Source organism: Nyctereutes procyonoides, unplaced genomic scaffold (assembly GCF_905146905.1).
Source record: "Nyctereutes procyonoides isolate TBG_1078 unplaced genomic scaffold, NYPRO_anot_genome, whole genome shotgun sequence".
Taxonomy (NCBI): domain Eukaryota; kingdom Metazoa; phylum Chordata; class Mammalia; order Carnivora; family Canidae; genus Nyctereutes; species Nyctereutes procyonoides.
Window position 1 is genome coordinate 83,788,355 of NW_026575146.1, and position 20,574 is coordinate 83,808,928.

The window sequence follows — 20,574 nt, forward strand, 5'->3', positions numbered from 1 at the left end:
TGGAGGGACTCCTTGCAAGTGGTTAGATGGGGCGTGTTTGCAGGAGAGCAATGAGGGCATGGTGTTTTAGCAAGCAAGGTGGTGACTGTTCTCACTAGTTCTTACAGGTGTCTGGGGTATCTGCATCTAGGCTGGTGGCAAGGAGAAAAGTAGTGCCCACTAGGTCTTTTGTTGAATTCTCATAAAGATCCCTGCCCTTCCAGCGCATATTCTGAGATTAGTAAATAAATCTGTATTTTTTAAGTACCTGAAGGTAAGCACCACTGGTTGTAAAAACTTGCATTAAGCCCTACTGGTTTTCAAAGCCAAATCTTATATCCTCCTAGGGCAGGTCCCCCTGTCTGGGGTGCCTGGTGGAGGGTCTATTCCTTTCCCTTCTCCCTGTTTGTGGTGTTCCTCCTGTGATGGCATCTCTACCCTTCCTGTCTTTTGCAATGTAGCCTTCTCTCTACAATTAATCATAGAGCTTGTTATGCTAGTTTTCAGTTTGTTTTCTGGGTTACTCTTGTATGACTGTTATATAGGTATATCTGTGGGATGGGGTGAGCTTAGGATCCCCTTCCTCTGCCATCTTCCCAGGCTATTTCTATAAAGCATCTTTTAAAAGTGACTCCTAGGTCTTTATCTGTACTCCAACCTTGCCTCTCCCCAGAACCCTCAGTCCATATACCTGGCTTTTTATTTCCCTAGCCCATTTTAGTTGCTCATTCTCAACTCAAACTTCACATATTTCTTGAGGCCCACCCAGAGGTCTTGATTATCTCCTTATTCTACTGTCTTTCATGCTCTTAACATTTAATAAATGGAATCCCCACCCAGCTATTCGCTAAAGTTGAACATCCAGATTTTTAAATTCTTTTTCTTCTTTGTTCTTCTATTGTCCTCACTTATCCTCTCCACACATCCATTCTAGCAGACAGGGTTGTTTTCTGCCTCAAAGTGATAGGATATCAGCCTTCGTTTATTCATATCAAATTCTCACCTGAAACACTGCTGTGGCCGCTGAACTGGTCTCCATGCTTTCACTCTTGCATCCATACAGTCCACTCTATACACAAATCAGATGATTTTTAAACTACATAAATGGGATTTCATTTCACAATGCCTTTTAATGACTTCTGATCTCCCAAAGAATATAATCCAGACTCTGTGTTGGCTTCCAGACCTAATATGACTCTGCCTCCTTCCATTCTTGTCCTTGCTTACAAAGACACAAATGTGAACTCAATGGTCTGGCTTCTCTGCTTCTCTTAAGCCAAGTTTATGCCCCCTTCAAGCCTTTAAACATGCCTCCTTCCTGGAGTTTCATCCTCATGACTTCACTGTTGTTCTTTCTTGTCATCCAGATCCTTGCTCCATTGCCACCTTCTCAAACAGGTCTTTAGGTCTCAAGTAGCTCTTCCTTCATTTGTGATTTTATTTATTTGGGTTCTCTCCCATTTCTTTTTGATGAGTCTGGATAGGGGTTTATCAGTTTTATTAATTTTTTCAAAGAACCAGCTCTTGGTTTCATTGATCTATTCTACAGGGGTTTTTTATTTCAGTATCATTTATGTAAGCTCTAATTTTTATTATTTCCCTTTTTCTGCTGACGTTAGGCTTTACCTGCTGTTCTCTTAGCTCCTTTAGGTAAAGTTAGGTTATTTATTTGAGATTTTTCTTGCTTCTTGAGGTATGCCTTTGTTGCTATACACTTCCCTCTTAGGACTGCCTTTGCTGAATCCCAAAGGTTTTGGACGGTCATACTTTCATTTTCATTTGTTTCCATGTACTTTATAATTTCTTCTTTAATTTCTTGATTAATCCATTCATTATTTGGTCGGATTTTCCTTAACCTCCATATTTTTGTAGTCTTCCCAAGTTTTTTTTGTGGATGACTTCAAATTTCATAGTGTTGTGTTCTGAAAATATTCATAATCTGACCTTGTATTTGTTGAGGACTAATTTGTGACCTAGTATGTGATCTATTCTGGAGAATGTCCTATGTGCACTTGAAAACACTGTGTATTCTGCTGCTTTAGGATGAAATTTTCTGAGTTAATCTGTTATGTTCATCTGGTCCAGTGTGTCATTCAATGAAATTGTTTCCTTATTGATTTTATGCTTAGGTAATCTGTCTATTGCTGTAGCGGGGGTTTAAAGCCCCCTACTATTATCGTGTTATTTTTTTTAATTTTTTTTTAAATTTATGATAGTCACACACAGAGAGAGAGAGAGAGAGAGAGAGAGAGGCAGAGACACAGGCAGAGGGAGAAGCAGGCTCCATGCACCGGGAGCCCGACGTGGGACTCGATCCCGGGTCTCCAGGATCCCGCCCTGGGCCAAAGGCAGGTGCTAAACCGCTGCACCACCCAGGGATCCCCTATTATTGTGTTATTATCAATGAATTTATGTTTATTATTAATTCATATAGGATGCCTGGGTGGCTTAGTGGTTGTCTACCTTTGGCTCTGGTCTGGACCCGGTGATCCCCAGGTCCTGGGATCGAGTCCCACATCAGGCTCCCCACAGGGAGGCTGCTTCTCTCTCTGCCTATGTCTCTACCTCTCTGTGTGTCTCTCATGAATTAATAAATCTTTAAAAAAATCAATTCATGTATTTGGGTGCTTCTAAGTTGGAGGCATAAATATTTATAATTGTTAGATCTTCTTGATAGATAGAATCCTTAATCATGATATAATGCAGACTTTGGCTTAAAATCTAGTTTGTCTGATATAAGTATGGCTACTCCAGCTTTCTTTTGACATCCCTTGGCATGATAAATGGTTCTCCACCCCCTCAATTTCAATCTCCAGGTCTCTTTGGGTCTCAAATGAGTCTCTTGCAGGAAATATATATAGATGAATTTTATTTGTTTTTTATCCATTCTGATACTCTTTGTCTTTTGATTGGAGCATTTGGTCCATTTATATTCAGTGATTATTGAAATATATTAATTTACTGTCATTGTTACCTGTAAAGTTGGTGTTTCTGGTGATGTTCTCTGTTCCTCTCTAGTCTTTGTTGCTTTTGGTCTTCTTTCTTCCCCACTCACAGAGTCCCCTTTAATATTTCTTGCAAGGCTGGGTTAGTGGTCACAAACTCTTTTAGTTTTTACTTGTGTTGGTCTCTTTATCTCTCCTTCTTTTTTTAAAAAAATTTTTTAAAAAAATTTTTATTTATTTATGATAGTCACAGAGAGAGGGAGAGGCAGAGACACAGGCAGAGGGAGAAGCAGGCTCCATGCACCGGGAGCCTGACGTGGGATTCGATCCCGGGTCTCCAGGATTGCGCCCTGGGCCAAAGGCAGGCGCTAAACTGCTGCGCCACCTAGGGATCCCTTTATCTCTCCTTCTTTCTGAATGACAGTCTTGCTGGATAAAGTATTCTTAGCTGCATATTTTTCCCAGTTAGAACATTGAATATATGTTGCCATTCCCTTCTGACCTTCCAAGTCTCTGTGGCCAGGTCTGCTGCTAACCTTATGTGTCTACCCTTGTAGGTTAAGGATCTTTTGTCCTTAGGTGCTTTTAGAATTCTCACCTTGCATTTTGCAACTTCCACTATGATGTCCTGGTGTTGACCTGTTTTTGTTGATTTTGAGGGAAGTTCTCTATGCCTTTTGGACTTAATGTCTGTTTCCTTCTCTGAATTAGGGAAGTTCTCAGCCATAATTTGTTCAAATATACCTTCTGTCCCTTTTTCCCCCCTCTCTTCTTCTGGGACTCCTATAATATGAATATTACATATCTTTATAGAATTGCTGAATTCCCTAAGTAAATATTCATGATCTTTTTTTTTAAGATTTTATTTATTGATTTATGGGAGAGACAGAGAGAGATAGGCAGAGACACAGGCAAAGGGAGAAGCAGGCTCCATGCAGGGAGACCGATTATGAGACTTCATCCTGGGACTCCAGGATCATGCCTTGAGCCAAAGGCAGATGCTCAACTGCTGAGCCACCCAGGCTTCCCAATATTCATGATCTAATAGCTTTCTTTCCCTCTTCTTTTCAGCTTCATGATTTTCCATAATTTTATCTTCTGTATCACGTATTCATTTCTCTCCAGCTTGCACCCTTGTTGTGATTACCTCTAGTCAGGATTGGATCTCGGTTATAGTATTTTTAATTTTGGCTTGACTATATTTTATTATTTATTTATTTATTTATTTTGACTATATTTTAGTTCTCTTATCTCTGCAGCAAGGGTTTCATTGGAGTCTTCTATTTTTTTTTTCAAGCCCAGCTAGTATTCTTATGACTGTTATTCTGAATTTTTGTTCAGATATGTTACTTATATCTGTTTTAAGCAAATCCCTGGCTGTGGTTTCTTCTTGTTCTTTTTTGAGGGGAGAATTCCTCTGTCTTGGCATTTTGTCCAGATTAAAAAAAAAATATAGAGGGAAAATAAAAAATATATTTACAAATATTTTTTAAGATAAATTAAGAATTTAAGAAGAAAAATCATAATAAATTTTTAAAAGACTGAAAAGAAAGCTAGATCCTATTTCCCATAGAGCTGATGCTTATAGCACTCTCTGATCAGTAGATTTGGTGCTTGCAAGGGGTCTGTGTTGGTCTTCTGGGGGAGGGGCCTGCTTTACAGATTGTCAGGTGGGCTTGCCCTCCTAGAACTGCATCTGCAGGGGCTTGGTATAATTGGCTCCATTCTTCACTAGGGGGCGCTGTTTAGCTGCCATGGCGGGGGGCGGTAGGCATTGGCAGGGCTCTGCTCTTTTGTCCCTAGAGTGGAAAGCTTACAAGGCCACTCTTCAAGAAACCCCCACAAGGGATCCCTGGGTTGCGCAGCGGTTTGGCGCCTGCATTTGGCCCAGGGCGCGATCCTGGAGACCCGGGATCGAATCCCACGTCGGGCTCCCGGTGCATGGAGCCTGCTTCTCCCTCTGCCTGTGTCTCTGCCTCTCTCTCTCTGTGACTATCATAAATAAATAAAAATTAAAAAGAAAAAAAAACCCACAAAAGTGTAAACAATTACTCTTCCCCTGTTATGGTTTCCCTCAGATCTCTGCCCTCACCCTGTCTATATCCAAAAAGTCCACTTCATAGCCTTCCTTTGTTTTATCTCAGACAACCAGCTGGGTTTCAAAATTACAAATATTAGGGACTTTTGAGGTGCAGACCCAGGATGTTCTTCCAGGGGAGGGTGACATGCTTTTGCCATTTGCTGGTTTATCCCAGAAAAGCGATGGGATGACTGATTTGTGCTTGAAACTTGTGGCAAAGCACAGAAGAAAGCCCATTCCAAAGCTTACCACCCTCAGGCAGTGTCCCCAGAGAGCCCCTGCTGCCACTCCCAAATGCACACCAAGCAGGGGAACTGTTTTTCCCTGTGCAACTGCCCTCATTTTTTAATTTCAGGCCCACAGTTGTGTTCCAAAACTCCAGATATTAGAGATACATGCAGGCAAGCAACCATGTCAGTCCTCTGGGAGAAGGTCTCGCTGTGCTGCAGCCCTTTGCCTGGTTTGTCCCAGAAATTAGCTGTGTGCTGGCGCAGTTTCTGGCATAGCCCAGCTGCAAGCCTAGATCAAGGCTGGCTGCCCTCCACTAGCACCCTGTTCCTATGGTAGAGAAAGGGGCTGCTCACTAGGACCTGCTTGGTCCCTTAGCCTGGGCAAGGTCGCACCTCCTCTCCCAAATGCACGCCAGGCTGTGCAGCTGCCTCTCCCAGTGCAACCCAAAGTATCCTCAGACCACTGTCTCTGCTTCTAGGTCTCTGCCCTTGTTCCCCACAGGAGCACCACTGATGTCAGGGGACTTCTGAAACTTCAGACTCTGCTTTCCATTGTTTATAAAAACTGGCAGTATTCCACATCTCTCCTTTTCAGTCAGGAATTTTGGAGAAGAACTTTTCTTGTGTAATTCCCCAAAGGCACTTCTGTTCCTCTCTCCCCTCCTCTCCCTCCCCTTCTCCTCTGTTAGTGATCAGAGTCCCCTCCCCATCACTGCACCCACAGCATTTTGTCAGGTGCTTTTTCTGCATCAATTGAGAGGATCATATGGTTCTTGTGTTTTATTTTATTAATGTGATCTATCACATTGATTTATGAATGTTGAACCACCCTTGCATCCCAGGGATAAATCCCACTTGGTCGCGGTGAATAATCCTTTTAATGTACTGTTGTATCCTATTGGTTAATATCTTGGTGAGTATTTTGACATCTAAGTTCATCAGGAATACTGGTCTTTAATTCTTTTTGATGGAGTCTTTGGTTTTGGGATCAAGGTAATGCTGACCTTATAAAACGAATTTGGAATTTTTCTTTCCAATTCTATCTTCTGAAGTAGCTTCGGTAGAATAGGTATTATTTCTTCTTTAAATTTCCCCTGGGAAGCCATCTGGCCCTGGACTCTTGTTTCTTGGTAGGTTTTTGATAACTGCTTCAGTTTCTTTGCTGGTATTGATCTGTTCAGGTTTTCTATTCCTGTTCAGTTTTGATAATTTGTAGGTTACCAGAAATGCAACCATTTCTTCCAGATTGCCTAATTTGTTGGCATATAATTGCTCATAATACATTCTTAACATCATTTGTATTTCCTTGATGTTGGTTGTGACCTCTCTTCTTTCATTTGTGATTTTATTAGTCTTTTTTTCAGGATTTACCTGTCTTACTAATTCTTTCAAAGAACCACCTCCTAGATTTGTTGATCTGTTCTTCTGGTCTGTTTTGTTGAGTTCTGCTCTAATCTTTATTATTTCTCACCTCCTTTGTCATAGCTCAACTGACCACACAATTCATGTGTTCCATCATCCGTGTGTTTACTTTTGTGCCAGTACCATACTGTTTTGATTACTACAGCTATGTAGTATTATCTTGAAATCGGAGATTATGATGCCTCCAGTTTTGTTCGTCTTTCTCAAGATTGTTTTGGTGATTCGGGGTCTTGTTGGTTTCACACAAACTTTAGTATTTTATTTTCTTGTTTTGTGAAAAATGCTTTTGGTATTTTGGTAGTGATTGCATTGAATCCGTAGATTGCTTTAAGTAATGTGGATATCTTAACAATACTAATTCTTCCAATCCATGAGTATGGAATATCTTTCCATTTCTATATGTCATCAATTTCTTTTATCAGTGTTTTACAGTTTTCAGAGTACAGGTCTTACACCTGTTTTGTTAAGAGTTTATTTCTAGGTATTCGTTTTAGTGCAATTATAAATGGCATAATTTTCTTAATTTCTCTTTCTCCTAATTCTTTATTGGTGTACAGAAATGCTACTGATCGGGATCCCTGGGTGGCGCAGCGGTTTGGCGCCTGCCTTTGGCCCAGGGCGCGATCCTGGAGACCCTGGATCGAATCCCACATCGGGCTCCCTGCATGGAGCCTGCTTCTCCCTCTGCCTGTGTCTCTGCCTCTCTCTCTCTCTCTCTCTCTCTCTCTGTGACTATCATAAATAAATTTAAAAAAAAAATAAACATGATTATTATTCATAAAAAAAAAAAAAAGAAATGCTACTGATCTCTGGGTAATAAGTATCCTGCAACTTTACTGACTTCATTTATTAGTTCCAGTAGGTCTTTTGTGGATTCTTCAGGCTTTTTTTTTTAAGATTTTATTTATTCATTCATGATAGTCAGAGAGAGAGAGAGAGGCAGAGACACAGGCAGAGGGAGAAGCAGGCTCCATGCAGGGAGCCCGACGTGGGATTCGATCCTGGGTCTCCAGGATCGCGCCCTGGGCCAAAGGCAGGCACTAAACCGCTGCGCCACCCAGGGATCCCTCTTCAGGCTTTTTAATGTACATTATAGTGTTATCTGCAAATCATAACAGTTTAATTTCTTTACCAATACAGGTAGCTGTTTTTTTCTTGTCAAATTGCTGTGGCTGGGAGTTCCACTATATGTTGAATAAAAGTGGAAAGAGGAGACATCCTTGTCTTCCTGATCTTAAAGGAAAAGCTCTCAACTTTTTCAGCATTGAGTATGATGTTAGTTGTAAGTTTTTTGCATATAGTCTTTATTATGTTGACATATGTTCCCTCTAACCCCACTTTGTTGAGAGATTTTATTATGAATGTAGACTTTTGGCAAATGCTTTTTCTGCATGTATTGAGAAGACCATGTGATTTTATCCTTTGTTGATCTATCTGTATCACGTCGAATGATTTGCAAATACCAAACCATCCTTGGATTCTCAAAATAAATCCCACTTGATCATGGTGAATCATCTTTTTAATTTATTGTTGTATGCAGCTTTCTAATATTTTGTTGAGGATTTTTACATATATGTTCATCAGAGATACTGGCCTGTTCTTTCTCTTTTTTTGTTTTCTCCTTTTTTTGTGCTCTTTGGTTTTAGTATCAGAATAATGCTGGCCTCAAAAAATATATTTGAAAGAGCTCCCTCTTAGATTTCTTGGAGTCATTTGAGGAAAACAGGTATTAACTCTTACTTAAATGTTTGGATAGAATTCACCTGTGAATCATTTTGGTCCCGGACTATTACATTTTGGTAATTTTTTTTATTACTAGTTCAATTTTATTACTTGTCATTGGACTGTTTGGGTTTTCTATTTCTACCTGGTTCAGTTTGGGAAGACTGTATGTTTCTAAGAATTTATTTCTTGAAGGTTATCCAATTTGTTGGCATATACTTTCACAGTATTCTCTTACAATTCTTTGAATTTCTATGGTGTGAATTGTAACTTTACTCTCATATCTGATTATATTTATTTGGGCTCTTTCTCTTTTTTTTCTTGATAAACCTGGCTTAATCAATTTTGTTTATCTTGTTCAAAGAACCAGCTTTTGGGTTTCAGTGATTTTTTTTCTTTATGTCATTTATTTCTGCTCTGATCTTTATTTCCTTTTTTTCTACTCACCTTGGGGTTTTTTCTTCTTTTCTAGTTTCTTTAAGTTTAGATTATTCATTTGAGCTTTATCTTGTTTCTTGAGGTGGGCGTGCATTGCTTTATAATTCCCTCTCAGACTTTCACTTTGTCCCAAAGACTTGAGACCATTATGTTTTGTCTCCATGTAGTTTATCTTCTTTGATTATTTCTTTGACCCATTGGTTGATATTGTGTTGTTTAGTTTCCATGTTTGTGTTTTGTTTTTTTCTAGCTTTTATTTCCTTGTGGTTTATTTCTAGGTTCATACTATTCTGATCAGAAAAGATGCATGGTATGATTTCAGTCTTTCTAAACTTATTGCAGCTTGTTTTGTGGTCTAATGTGTGATCTATTCTGAAGAGTGTTCCATATCATACTCCGTTGGTTTTGGATGGGATGTTCTGTATATATCTTATGTCTATCTGGTCTAATATGCCGTTAAAAGATATTATTTCTTCACTGATTTTCTGCCTGGATGATTTATCCTTTGATGTGAGATGTTAAAGTCCTGTACTATTATTGCATTACCATTAATTTCTATGTGTGTTAATATTTATGTATTTAGGTGCTTCTGTGTTGGGTATGTGGATATTTACATTCTTATTGCATTGATCCCCTTATCATTATGTAATGCCCTCCTCTGTCTCTTGTAATAGTCTTTGTTTTAAAGTCTATTTTGTAAAAGCATTACTAACCCAGTGTATCTTGCTTCCATGTGCATAGTAAATGTTTTCCATCCCTTTACTTTCAGTCTGTATGTGTAAGTATGAGGTAAGTCTCTTCTAGGGAGCATATAAGTGGGCCTTGCTTTTTAATCCATTCCACCACCCTGTGTCTTTTGATTGGAGTACTTAGGCCATTTACATTTAAAGTAATTATTGATAAAGAATGAGAAGATGGTGATGGAGTAGGAGGACCCCAAGCTCACCTCTCCCACAAATACTAGATAACTATCAAAGCATGCTGAATACTCCAGAAATTGGCCTGAAGATTGGCAGAACAAATTCCACAACTAAAGGTAGAGAAGATGCCACATTGAAGAAGGTAGGAAGTGGGGAGACATGGTTTGGGAGAGAAACAGATCATGGCCACTGCAGGGGGAGTGAAATGCATTCATGGAAAAGAAGCTGCAGTCCTAAAGAAGGGTGAGAAACTAACAGATATGAGTGCATGGGGTAAATGAATCCTGATAGCAGTTGGCTTAAAGAGCAAGAGGAACCAAATTTTGTGAGTTCTGGCAACCAGCAGAGCTTAAGGTCTGGAGTTCTAAAGGTCATTTAGACATGGCTCAGGGAAAGCCCAGATGGCATTGCACTACTCTTGGAAAGAAGCCAAGCAAATAGCCCAGGACACACAAGTGTGGAAACAGTGATCTAAAGAGCACCTGGGCACACATTGGGGAGGTTATATTTGTGCATCTCAGAGCATGTCCCACAGAGGCAGCATTCTGAGAAAAGCCCCTCAAGGAGCAAAGGAACTGGCAGGCACCATTTCTCTCCCACATCTCTTGGCATAAACATATAACCACAAGTGGAAGCCAGCACAACACCTACATTTGCTACCTTAACTTGCTTACACCATGCTTCACCCCCTACTCTAGTGAAAGCTCCTGTTCCAAAAAAATAAATAAAATCTTTAAAAAGAAAAAAAAGAGGGCAGCCCTGGTGGCTCAGTGGTTTAGTGCTGCTTTCAGCCCAGGGCGTGATCCTGGAGACCCGGGATCGAAGCCCGACGTGGAGCCTGCTTCTCCCTCTACCTGTGTCTCTGCCTCTCTCTCTCGGTTTCTCTCATGAATAAGTAAAATCTTAAAAAAAAAAAAAAGAAAAAAGAAAAGAAGAAAGAAAAACGAAAAAGAAACAAGAAAGAAAGGAAAGAAAGAAACAAACAAACAAACAAACAAACATTCATTGGACTACAAAACAAGTCCCCAAAAATTCAAAGTCATATCATGCATCTTTCCAGACCACAATGCTATGAAACCAAAAGCCAACCAGAAGAGCTGGAAAGAGCACAAATATAAATACATGGAGGTTAAATAACATGCTACCAAACAATGTACAGGTCAACCAAGAAATTAAGAAATTTTAAGAATACATCAAAACAGATGACACAAAACAAAACACAACGGTCAAAAACCTTTAGGAGGGGGAGAGGGGGGCACCTGAGTGGATCAGTGGTTGAGTGTCCAACTCTTGTTTTTGGCACAGGTCATGCTCTCACAGTTGTGAGATTGAACTCCACATTGGGCTCCAAGTTGGAGCATGGAGCATGCTTGGGAATCTCTCCTTCTCCCTCTGCCCCTCCCACTCAAGCTCTCTCAATCTCTCAAAAATAAATAAATCTTTAGGGTGCAGCACAAGTGGTACTAAGAGGGACGCTTCTAGCAGTACAGGCCTACTCAAGAAGCAAGAAAAAAATCTCAATAAAAAAATCTCAATAAATACACATAAAGGAGTATAAGAATAAAAAAACAAAAACCAAGTCCAGCAAAATGAAGGAAATAATAAAGATAAGAACAGAATTAAATGACATAGGAACTAAAGAAACAATAGAACAAATCCATGAAACCAGGAGCTGGTTCTTTGAAAACATCAACAAAATTCATAAACCTCTTGCCAGACTCATGGGGAAAAAGAAAAAGAGGACCCAAATAAACAAAACTAGTAATGAAAGAGGAGAAATAACCACCAACTGCAGACATACAAAATCATTAAGAGAGTTTTATGGAAAACTATATACCAACAAATCGAACAACATAGAAGAAATAGATAAATTTCTAGAAACATATGACCTACCAAAACCAGAGCAGGAAGAAATAGAAAATGTGGACAGACCAATTAGCAGCAATAAAATTAAATCCATAATTTAAAAAAAAAACCTCCCAAAAAGTAAAAGTCCAGGACCAGATGTCTTCACAGGCAAATTTTACCAAATATTTAAAGAAAAGGTAGCATCTACTCTTCTCAAACTATTCCAGAAAACAGAAGAGGAGGGAAAATTAACAAATTAATTCAGTGAGGCCAGTATCACCTTGATTCCAAAGCCAGATAAGAACACCAGGAAGAAAGAGAACTACAGACCAATATCTCTCATGAATATAGATGCAAAAATCCTCAACAAAATAGAGACAAACTGAATCCCACAATACATTAAAAAAATCATTCACCACAATCAAGTGGGATTTATTCCTGGGATGAAAGTGGTGGCTCTATATTCATAAAGTAATCAACATGATATGTCACATCTATAAGAGGATAAAACCCATATCATTTCAATAGATGCAGAAAAAGCACTCAACAAAGTACAACATCCACTCATGATAAAAAACATTCTGTGATGTAGGTCTATAGGGAACATACCTTAACATAATAAAGGCCTTACATGGAAAACCCACAATTAACATCATATTTAATGGTGATGAACAGAGCTTTTTCCCTAGAGCAAGAACATGACAAGGATGTCCACTCTTGCTACTTTTATACAACATAGTCATGTAAGTCCTAACCACAGCAATTAGACACAAAAAGAAATCAAAGGCATCCAAATTGGAAAGGAAAAAGGAAAACTCTATTTCCAGGTACCATGATATTATATATAGAAAACCCTAAAGACCACCAAAAAACTATTAGACCTGATAAATGAATTCAGTAAAGTCACAGGATACAAAACCAATATACAGAACAATGTTGCATTCCTATACACTAATAATGAATCAGCAAAAAATGAAATAAGATAATCCCAATTGTAATTGCACCCAAAATGAAAACTTAATGAAAGACGTGAAAGATGTTTACTCTGAAAACTATAAAACACTGGTGAAAGAAACTGAACATGCCAGAAAGAAATGGAAAGGATATCCCATGCTCATGGGTTGGAGGAACGAATATTGTTAAAATGTCTATACTACCCAAAGCGATCTACACATTTAATGCAATCCCTATCAGAATACCAATAGGATTCATAGAACTAGAACAGCCAACCCTAAAATTTTTATGGAACCACAAAAGACCTCAAATAGCTAAAGCAATCTTGAAAAAGAAAACAAAACTGGAGATCACAATTCTAGACTTCAAATTATCTTATAAAGCAGTAATAATTAAAGCAGTATGTTACTTGCACAAAAATAGGCACATAGCTCAATAGGAACAGAAAACCCAGAAATAAACCCACAAATATATGACTGATTAATCTTCAACAAAGTATGAATGAATATACAATGGGGAAAAGTCTCTTCAACAAATGGTGCTTGGAAAATTGGACAGCTTATATGCAAAAGAATGAAACTGGATCGCTTTCACCGTACACAAAAATAAACTCAAAATGGATTATATAACTAAATGTGAGACATGAAACCAGAAAAATCCTTGAACACAGCATAGGCAGTAATTTCTCTACCATCAGTCATAGCAACATTTTCTAAATATGTCTCCTGAGGCAAGGGAGATAAAGCAAAAATAAACTACTAGAACTACAACAAAATAAAAAGTTTGCGCATAGCAAAGGAATCAATCAACAAACCAAAAGACAGCCTTCTGAATGGGAGAAGATATTTGCAAATGGCATATCCAATAAAGGGTTAGTATCCAGAATATATAAAGTACTGATCCAGGCCAACACCCAAAAAACAATCCACTTAAAAAATGAGAAGACATGAACAAACATTTCTCCAAAGAATGGCCAAGAGACACAGGAAAAGAAAGATACGCAACACTACTTATCATCAGGGAAATGCAAATCAAAACTACAATGCGACATCACCTCACACCTCTCAGCATGGCTAAAATCAATCTAACACTTTGTGGGTGAGGATGTGGAGGAAAAGGAACCCTCTTGCACTGCTGGTGAGAATGCAAACTGGTGCAGCCATTCTGGAGAATAGTATGAAGATTTCTCAAAGTTAAGAATAGAACTACCAAAAAAAAAAAAAGAATAGGACTACTTCATGATCCAGCAACTGCACTACTGAATATTGACCCTTAGAATACAAAAAATACTAATTCAAAGTGGTGTGTGCACACCCTGATGTTTATAGTAGCATTATCTGCAATAGCCAAATTATGGCAGTAGCTCAAGTGTCCATCGATTGACGAATGCAAAAAGAAGATGTGGTTATTATTTCACTCATATGTAGAATTTAAGAAACAAATGAGCAAAGGAACCAAAAAATAAAGATAAAAAAGCAGAGGGAAACTAAGAAAAAGACCCTTAACTATAGAGAACTGATGGTTACTAGAAGGGCGGTAGGTGGGGGGATGGGTTAAATAAGTGATGTGGATTAAAGACTGCACTTGTGATGAGCACTGGGGGGTGTATGAAAGTGTTGAATCACTACTTGTACACCTTAAACCAATATAAAACTATGTTAATTGGAATTAAAAATTTAAAAACTTTAAAAACATAATTATTGATATATATGTACTTTTGCTATTTTGTTTTGTTTTTATAGTTCTCTTTTCCTTTCTCCTTGCTGCTTTGTGGTTGAGGAGTATCTATAGCATTGTTTGGCTTTCTTTTTGTGTATCTATCATAACTTTTGGGTTTGTGGTTACCATGAGCCATGAGATTCATATATACCATCCTAAATAAAGAGCATTCCAAATTAATTTGATGGTCATTTAAATTCAGACACATTCTTAGGGTGCCTGGGTGGCTCAGTCAGTTAAACATCTGCCTCCAACTCACATCATGATCCCAGAGTCCTGAGATCGAGCCCCACGTCGTCGGGCTTCCTGCTCAGCAGGAAGCCTGCTTCTACCTCTCCTTCTGCCTGCCCCTCTCCCTGCTTGTGCTCTCTTTGTGTCAAATAAATAAAATCTGAAAAATAAATAAATTCAAACACATTCTTAATTTTTTCTTTCTATTCATAATTTCATTATATCTAATTATGGCCATTTCTTTTCCCCTTAAAGAATTCTGTTAACATTTCTAGTAGGGCAGGGCAGCCCAGGTGGCTCAGCGGTTTAGCGCTGCCTTCAGCCCAGGGCCTGATCCTGGAGACCTGGGATCGAGTCCCATGTTGGGCTCCCTGCATGGAGCCTGCTTCTCCCTCTGCCTGCCTCTCTCTCTCTCTCTGTCTGTCTCTCATGAATGGATAAATAAAAATAAACTCTCTTCCAGTGATGCATTGTTTTGGCGTTGTGGTTTAGGCCAATGGCACCATGGTGTTTATCTTATACAGACATAAGCAGAATGTCCTATAACATTCATATCAAAAACTTATAAAAAATGCTCCACTGAAGGCAGAGTAGAGCCACACAGAGCATCCTTATCTTTATGAGCATATTTTTCTCTTTTTACTTAATGCCTTCATTTTTTACCTTTTATATGTCTCACTTTGATAAACCCAGTTAGTGGCTGGGGAATACCATTGCACTTATTCCTATAAGTTTCCCCACTCTCAGCCCCTCTATGCACATCAACTGAAACCCCCAGATCTCTAGACCCTGCTTTGCCTGCTGCACAAGGATAAAACATTTCTCCACACTGGTTAGAGCACTATAAAAGTTAGAGCTTATGCTTCTGAGTGTTGTTCATTTGAAAATTCATTCTTTTCTGAGGAAAACAAAGCTTTTCCACTAAGATCAGTAGTAAGACAAAGATGTCCAGTCTCACAACTTTTCAAACTAATACTGGAAGTCCTAGCTGCAGCAATCAGAGAAGAGAAAGAAAGAAAACACAACCAAATTGGTAAAGAAGTAGTAAAACTGTTACTTACTGCTAATGACATAATATTATACATAGAAAACCTAAAGACTCTATCAAAAGAAAAGCTACTAAGATTGACAGATGAATTCAGTAGTTATAGGAGACAAAGTTAATATACAGAAATCTCTTGCATTTCTATACACTAGTAATGAAGTAGCAGAAGGAGAAATTAAGAAAACAATCCCATTTACAATTGCATCAAGAATAAAACACCCAGAAGTAAAGTTAACCAAGGAGGTGAAAGACCTATACATCAATAACTAAAGGACACTGATGAAGGAAACTGAAGATGACACAAATGAATGGAAAACATACATCATGCTCATGGATTGGAAGAATTAATATTGTTAAAATGTCCATACTACCCAAAGCAATCCACAGGCTCATGCAGTCCCTTATCAACAAAGCGATAGTATTTGTCACGAAACTAGAACAAATTCTGTGAAACCAAAAAAGACCCCAAATAGTCAAAGCAATCTTGAAAATGAACAAAACTAAAGATCTCAAAATCCCAGATTTGAAGATACACTACAAAGCTGTATCACTGACAGAAAAATACACAAACCATTTTTTTAAAGATTTTATTTATTCATGAGAGACACAGAAAGAGGCAGAGACATAGGCAGAGAGAGAAGCAGGCTCCATGCAGGGAGCCCGACGTGGGACTCGATCCCAGGACCATGGGAATACACCCTGAGCCAAAGGCAGATGCTCAACTGCTAAGCCACCCAGGTATCCCTAAAAATACACAAAACTATTGAGAATTTACCAGGATAAAAAGGTTTTACACAACAAAGGAAACCACCAATAAAACAAAAAGGCAACCTACTGAATGGGAGTAAATATCTGCAAATGATATATCTAATAAGGGGCTAATATCTATAAAGAACTTAGACAGGGATCCCTGGGTGGCGCAGCGGTTTGGCGCCTGCCTTTGGCCCAGGGCGCGATCCTGGAGACCCGAGATCGAATCCCACGTCGGGCTCCCGGTGCATGGAGCCTGCTTCTCCCTCTGCCTGTGTCTCTGCCTCTCTCTCTGTGTGTGTGTGACTGTCATAAATAAATAAAAATTAAAAAAAAAGAACTTAGACAACACCAAAAACCAATTTTAAAATGGGGAGAGAGGGATCCCTGGGTGGCGCAGCAATTTGGTGCCTGCCTTTGGCCCAGGGCGCGATCCTGGAGATCCGGGATCGAATTCCATGTTGGGCTCCCGGTGCATGGGGCCTGCTTCTCCCTCTGCCTATGTCTCTGCCTCTCTCTGTGTGTGTGACTATCATAAATAAATAAAAATTTAAATAAATAAAAATAAAAATAGGGAGAGGACCCGAACATTTTATGAAAGAATACATACAGCTGGGCAACAGAGACATGAAAAGATGCTCAAAGTCACTAATTATCAGAGAAATTCAAATCAAAACTACAATGAGATACCACTTTCATTTGGGCTAACATTAAATGCACAAGAAATAATAAGTATAGACAAACATGTGGAAATTGGTGGAAATGTTAATTGGTCCAACCATTGTGGAAAACAGTATGAGGTTCCTCCAAATATTAAAAATAGAAATATCAGGGACACCTGAATGGCTCAATGGTTGAGTGTCTGCCTTCGGCTCAGGGCGTGATTCTAGAGTCCTGGGATCGAGTCCCACATTGGGCTCCTTGCATGGAGCCTGCTTCTCCTGTCTCTGCCTCTCTCTGTGTCTCTCATGAATAAATAAAATCTTAAAAAATAAATTTGAAAAAATAGAAATATTAAATTCAGTAAGTCCACTACTGGGTATATGCCCAATGAAAACAAACACATTAATTTGAAAAAAACATGCACCCCTATGTTAATTGAAGTATTAAGGGTATTTTTGAGCCAAAATATGTATACAACCTAAGAGTCCACTGATCAATGAATGGGTAAGGATATGGTGTGTGTGTGTGTGTATATATATATATATATCTCCAATGGAATATTGCTCACCCATAAAGAATGAGATCTTGCCATTTATAATGACATGGATGGATCAATCTAGAGGGTATTACAGTCAGTGAAGTAAGAAAGAAAAAGGCAAATGCCATACGATTTCACCGACACATGTAAACTAAAAATATGGGCAGTCCGCGTGGCTCAGTGGTTTAGCGCCGCCTGCAGCCAGGGGTGTGATCCTGGAGACCGGGGATTGAGTCCCACGTTGGGCTCCCCGCATGGATATGGAACCTGTTTCTCCCTCTGCTTCTATCTCTGTGTGTCTCTCATGAGTAAATAAAATCTTAAAAAAAAAATAAACTAAAAAAAAAAATGGACAAAGCCAAATTCATAAATATATAGAACTGATGGTTGCCATGGGGAGCAGGTGAGGGGGAGGGGATTGTGAAATAGGTGAACAAGATTAAGAAGTACAAACTTCCAATTATAAAATAAGTCTTAGAGGTAAAAAGCACAGTATAGAGAATACAGTCAGTAATACTACAGTGATATATGTTGATATGGTAACTCCACTTACGGTGAGCATTGCTAAATGTGTAGAATTGTGGGATCACTGTTGTACAGCTGAAACTTGCCTAGCACTTGCACATCAGCTATACTTGAATAATTTTTAAAAAGGTTTTAAGTGGGACACTAGTTTCAGGTATGACAAAAACAAAATCTAGCTCCACCCCCAAAAAACAAAACTCATTCTTCTAATTTTTTAAGCACTTAACCATAAGTGTGATTGTGGACAGAATCAGGAACAAGACAGACTCAACCAATCAATCCCAAAATAATGTGCAACATAGCAGAAAGCGTGGCACAAAACAAGGTAAGTGTTCTCAAATTCATTTTGCATATGGATTCAAATTCAGAAATCCCAGTATTTACATGCAACAAGGAGCCAAGTAGAATTCTGTGCTTTCCTTTCAGTCTTTTCCTCATGTACGCTCACTGTTATGAGCCCTGGTAAATCTCTCCTAACTTTTTAACCCTGCCTCCTTAAAGATAAGGGTTGGGGATCCTTCTATTGTCCAAGGCCATTCAACTCTTCATATTAGTGAATTCCAGCTCCTATGCTAGAGGTGCTATCCTAAATGAATAAAGCATTAAAACTGATCACTGCATAATTAAGAGAAATGTGACCATGCCTATCATAGGCAGATGGTCAAACTATATTTAGCATAAATAGGTCTCATCCTAAAATTGGATTCTGTTTTAAAAAAATAACACTTTTTAAACTTATTACACAACTTGGGGAACTTAAATTTTCAGATGGCAGGCAAGTTGTAACACTACTTATTACAAACACATGATACTACCTTCAATTCCGACAGCATGGGAAAAATTTTTCCTCTAGCAAGAGATGTAATATAACCCCTTACAATAAAAGTTAAAATGTCTCATAAAATAAAATGACTCAAGATCAACTGTTACAGGAACTTGTATTGCTGGTGGAGCTGTCAATCCTTTATAAATATTTTGAATAGTAATCTGGCAACCAGCACTTTAAAATGTATGATACATGTATCCTTTGACCTAGTAACATATTACCAGAATCTACTAAAAGGAACTAATAGTTTATTATACAAGAAATAAGAACTTATGGGGCTGTGAAGATGCAGAGCAGGAGGCCTTAAGTGCACCTCATCCCACAGATACAACTAGATAACGCATCAGTGGAAATAACTCAGGACACTCCAAAAACTAGCAGAATAAACTACACAACTAGGTGGAGGTAGAAAAGAGAGGTGTCTAGCTGGCGTAGTAGAGCAGGCAACACTTGATCTCAGGGTCATGAGATCATTGGGCATGGAGCCTATGTTAATTTTTTTTTTTCTTAGAGGCACCTGGGTGGCTCAGTGGTTGACCGTCTGCCTTTGGCTCAGGTTGTGATCCCAGGATTCTGGGATAGAATCCCACACCAGGCTCCCCAGAGGGAGCCTGCTTCTCCCTCTGCTTATGTCTCTGCTTCCCTCTCTGTGTTTCTCATGAATAAAAAAAATCTTTAAAAAATTTTTTTTTAAGGTAGAAAAGAGACCAATCAAAGAAGGCAGGCAAGGTGAAGATGTGGTTTAGGAGCAAAATGGACATGGCCATCCATGGTGGGGAGGGGGTTAATAGCACTGAGAAGGATGAAAAACAGACTTTCACCCCACAAATCCACATACAGGATGGGTATGCATAACATTTACCTTTGAAAGCAAGAGGGACCAAAACTTGAAGAATTCCTATAACCAGCAGGAGCTAAAGACTGGAATTCCAAAGAATAGATGGCTTGGCTCTGGGAGAGCAGAGAGGATGTTAGGAAGCAGGATCCCCATCCTTAAAGAGACAGCACATGACAAACAGCCAATACAGGAATATCATAGAACCAGCAGTTTGGAAAACCAAGAGCAGAGGAAAGTGAGAGTGATTTGCTTATCTCAGAGCATGACCTCAACAGACAGGAATCATGAGTGAACAAAGGAGCTGCCAGGCACCATTTCCCTTCTCCAACCTCAGCATAAACAACAGCTACCTGAGGGAAACAATATAGCACCAATACTCATTACCTAACTTGCCTGCCACTCCCACAACACTTCACCAGATCTGCCCTTTCTAGTCCTGCTCACCTCACTCCTTTCTAGTCCTGCTCACCTCACTCCTTTCTAGTCCAGCTCACCTTACTCTAGGCCCCATTTACTAGAAGACCAGCACAAACCCTGCCAATGCCACATGTCCAAACCTGTGTGTTTTGCAGGCAGGACCTCAGTTCCAGCAGGGACAGCTATCATTTCACAGGCAGACCACTGCACACCTTGTTAAAATGCTCCCCACTCCCATTGGGGATCAAACACTGCCCACAATAGGCAATGAAAGCATCTGCAGACAACTGGACTGAAGGAAAAAGAGGCCAAGACTCAATAGCAGAGCACGCATAACAAACATAGGGGACACTGCTCTGCAGAGCAATAAAGGATGACATCTTCATAAGACTATTATTAACATCAAAATAAGCTTATTTTTCAAAACACAGAAACAGACAAAATGAGAAAACAGAAATATGTCTTAAAGAAGAGGACCAACCGC

At 39.1% G+C, this 20,574-nt stretch overlaps 2 protein-coding genes across 4 annotated transcripts in view; one reads left to right on the forward strand and one right to left on the reverse strand.

Annotated features, from left to right (window-relative positions):
• ZNF181 (zinc finger protein 181) overlaps positions 1-20,574 on the reverse strand; it is a 46,744-nt gene that overhangs the window by 18,475 nt on the left and 7,695 nt on the right. The window lies entirely within an intron of this gene.
• Positions 1-20,574, forward strand: part of LOC129500149 (uncharacterized) — a 55,382-nt gene that overhangs the window by 7,316 nt on the left and 27,492 nt on the right. The gene's annotated exons all lie outside the window — the stretch shown is intronic.